Raw genomic sequence first — 4619 nt, 5'->3', positions numbered from 1 at the left:
CAGAATGGGAGATCGACCCAGCTCAACGGAAACATCCTATTCTATGGGTACTTCTCTTCCACCCACTTTATATCATAATATACATTTAATATAGTCTACCTTGTTTTTTTTCCTCTATTGTTAGGGCTCTTTTGTATTCTCAGGGGTTGGGAGTCATTTCATGTCCGATAGAAAGTGATCCTATATGTTTCTCGGCTCTCACCCCCTCTTTTCCTCTCTCACGGGAAGAATATTCTGAGAATAGAGGCTGACCTCGATATAACCTTTGATCCTTATCTTGCCCACCCTATAACTCTATCGGTCATCAAGATTGTGGGTATGGATTAAGTGCCCTTTCTCCCTCCAAAATTCCCAAGATACCCAGGGGGCATTATTCACACATCTTCAAGGCCATTCATAAGGTGAGTCAAGACATATTTTCTAGTCGAAAATTGTCAATAGATGGGTTCTCAAAGCAAAGAAAACCTTGAAATCTAGTCCCTAATGAAGTGGGTTAGCTTGTGACCCGAAAAACTAGAATTGAAGCGACTAATTTTGTCGAACAATTTGGATGTTATTTTCCTACAAGAAACCATGGGGTACAGTGTGTATATTGTTAATACTTTGGAAGGAATGTTTAGGGATTGGGCCTTCTTTGTAATTGATGCTCAAGGGCATTCTGGAGGGTTGGTCATTGGGGCCAACACAAATCCATCAATATTTTAAACACTTGGGGTGGGGAATGGATAAGTGCAACGAACATATTCTTGGAGGAGATGGGAATGGAGTAAAATATTATTAATTTGTATTGTCCATGTACATATATGTTTGATTCTTGGAATAATTTGATGGAGTATTCTTTCTTGAGAGTGGATATTTTGGTAATGGGGGGGAGATTAAAATTTTCCTTGGGAAACTCAGAGATTTGGGGTAAACACGCCCATGTTGGCTATCTATCTGATTTGTTTTCATAGATGATAGACAAATATAAATTGGTAGATATGGACATGACCAGGATAATGCCAACACAAATGCATCATAGAGTTGGTGAAACTATGCTTTCTCGGAGACTGAATTGATTCTTGGTTCGGGAAGCTCTGACACAAAAAAAAATCACTTTTTTAGACAATGGGTAGGGACGAGAGACTTCGTTTATCACCACCCTATCTATTTGGAGATGTCTGGAAACTTCAACAAGCCAAGGGCCCCCTTTAAGTTTAATGTGAGCTGGTTGAAGGAGGAGGAGTTCTAAACTTTGGTTCGAGATACATGGCAATCGTGTTCCATTGGGGGAGATCTTTTTGTGGCCAGTAATTTTGTAGGTAACTTACAGAGGTTAAAGAAGAAGAATATTTCGTAGGCTAGGAATAAAAAGTTGAAGGATGAAGAGACTCTGAAACATATTGAATTAGAATTGGAGCTTTTAGAACAACCTCGAGGAGGTGGCTACGTATCTGTTGAAGCCAAACTACATGTTATCCAATTGGAAGCAACAAGAATAATATTGTTAGAAGCTAGAGAGGAAGCACGGAAGCTTAGGAGCATAACTATTTGGTTATAAGCAAGAGATGATAATACAATTTTTTTCCAAAAATTCACTAATGGTGGGAAGGCTATCAACACCATCTGGTTGTTGGAAAATGATTATGGAGTGAAAGTATCAAATTTTAGGGACCTTGTAGATATGGGCTCACAACATTTTACAACTCTCTTCTCAGCCCTTAGACTTTAGACCAATCTTGCTATGTAATTTTATTTACAAAATCATAGCTAAAACCTTAGCCAACAGAAGTAGGCCCATCCTATCTCAACACAAATCTAATGAGAAAGTTTCCTTCCTATAAAATGGAAAAATTCATGAGGCAATAAGAGTTGCACAAGAAGGCTTACATAGTCTGAAAATAAAAAAATGGAAAGGCATGATATTGAAGATTGACTCATCGAAAACTTTCGACAAACATAATTGAATCTTTATCCATATGTTGCTCACTCACCTTTGGTTTAACATCAACTTCATAAATTGGATAATGTGTAGCATTTCCTCCTCGCCCTTTGTAGTATTAATAAATGGAGCAACATCAAATTTCTTCCATGCAGAAAGGGGTTTACGTCAAATTTTTCATCTATCACCTCTGCCTTTCCTTTTGATCATGGAAGGCCTTGCCAGGATGGTTAGGGAAGCTAAGAGGAGGGGGGATCTAATTGGGGCCTCAGTCGCAAATGACATCAACTTTACTCATCTTCTCTTAGTTGACGATATCCTCATTTTCTTGGATGGCTCTTGTTGTGATATTGTAGCATTTAAAAGCATCCTCAATTTATTCTGTAAAGCTACAAGAATGGAGGCTAATCATTTGAAATCAACATTATCTGCTACATGATGTTATAGAGTAGATATATCTTTCACACTTCAATAATTCCCATTACAACATACCAACTTTGACGAGGGCCTAAAATAGTTGGGATTTCCACTAAAACCTAATGAATATAAAAAAGTAGATTGGATGTGGCTAGTCATCAGGATTGAGAAACGGCATATCTCATGGATTCATAGGTGGTTATCGTGGGCTGGAAGACTTGTACTTTGTATTAGAAGTCATCCCTATCTATTGGATGTCATTTTCATGGATTCCCACAGGCATCTTGAATAGGATTAAAAAATGTTGTTGCGGTTTCTTATGGAGAGGGAAAAAATATGGAAGAACTTTTGCATGGGTCAGATGGGAAAGGATTGCCCTACAAAAAAAATGGGGAGGATGGGGTATCATTTTTTTTTTTTCTCATAGAAACTTTCTTCCAAAGGTGGTTGGAGATTATTTCCTTCCAATAGATTATGGACATAGGTGGTTATACAAAAGTATATTCATCTGCTCAATATAAATTAATGACTTTTATTACAAAACATGAGTAGAAACAAAGTCTCCATGATAAAAAAACCATTCTTGACACATTTCACATCATTGGCTCAGGTATTGGATGGAAAATCAGTACAAGAACACAAGTTTGGATTGGCATTGATCCCTGGTCTGGCAGCAGTGGACAACACTTCCCCTAGATATTGTGTATTTTTTGGTAGAACAAGGTAAGTATAACATTAGCCATATTGTTGATCTAGAAAATACCTCAATGTGGGGTCAGAGATGGTTGACGACACAAGCCTAAATATACTTGTACAATGGCACCAAGCCTCATGAATTTAAATTCAAGCTCTATCCACATCTCGCATAAGGCTACAAGATAGGGAGGATGAACTCCTCTAGACACACTTGAAGCTGGGATATTACACTCCGAAAGAAGGCTATTTATAATAGGGGATCCACTCAATTATCCTCTGACACATCACGTGCATTTGTGGCATATTACACAATACTCTTAATTTGACTACATTTTGGAAAATACCTCCAAAAATCACATTATTTAACCCCCTACCAATACAAACCCAATACATCCTCCCAATTTAAAAAACCCCTAATTTCACTAGATATTTTAGGTATCCATTTTTCATTAACATTTTTTATACCCCTTTATATTTTCCATTAACTTTGAGCTCCATTTTTTATACCTTCAAATATAAAAACCCTTTACCGCCAATATATCCCCCAATATATTTTGTCATTTTTTCATCAATATATATCCCCCAATATAAATGCACATTTCAATGATTTCAACATTCAACAATCCATCCCAATTTATGATTCTTATGATGAAGAAGTTCTCACTCCTATTCATAGTTCTGAATCTTTCCCTCTTTCACAAGATGACACCAATGATCATTGTAGTTGTATTATCTTGGCTAGTTCTTGTGAAAAGGAAATTGTTTCAAATCAGTCCCAATTGTGTTGTAACATTAATTGTAATAATAGTATGAATTATGAGTTGATTTCATTATTTTTCCTTCATTTAGTTTGGTTGTTTTCATATTTATTTTTTGTCTGCATTTTTCAATTTTAAGATGTAGTTTGCTATAATATTGAACAATTGCAATGTGCATTAATAGAATATGAAGAAGAATCTCAAGATTTAGATCATTGATATGCATTACAAACGTGAAGGTTTATTGAAAATTTGCAAGTAAATTTTTATGTATTTTAGGCAATGGATCAATTTGCAAAAGTACATAAATTAGTGGTTTAAACTCAGTTTGTCGTATAAAAATAGAGACAAATATACCATACACAACAACACAAGACAAAAAAATGATAAAGGATTTCACCCCTCCTGGGTACATCTCCTGGTCCAGCTTCCAATGTTGGGCCTCTTTCATTAAGTGCTCTAATATGTTATTTCATGGATTTAAAATACTCATAATGTAAAAATAATGTCTCCAATGGCTCCAGAATAGTAAAAAACCCCAAGTTGGGCTCTTGTTGGGCTCAATTTGGCCAAAAACTGAGAAAGTTATGCTCTAGAGAGGTTTTTTTGCTTAGTGTTATACAAACTGGACTTCCCTGCTAACTGTTCTATGAATTCTGCATTTTCCCTGCTAACTATTCTATGAAATTCACATTGTTTTGGGTGCAATTTGTCAAATTGATTAATTGCCTAATGACCGCTATGGGCAGAAAATCAAGGCCACATGGGGCCATGAGCTCGAGGGCTAGGGCTAACCATCCGCTCTTGTCGAAAGAGGCCCAACATAC

Source organism: Pinus tabuliformis, chromosome 4_2 (genome assembly GCF_031772625.1).
Source record: "Pinus tabuliformis cultivar Carrire ecotype Pingquan chromosome 4_2, CPIR1, whole genome shotgun sequence".
Taxonomy (NCBI): Eukaryota; Viridiplantae; Streptophyta; class Pinopsida; order Pinales; family Pinaceae; genus Pinus; species Pinus tabuliformis.
The sequence above is the reverse complement of the archived record's forward strand: the minus strand, read 5'-3'. Positions refer to the sequence as shown.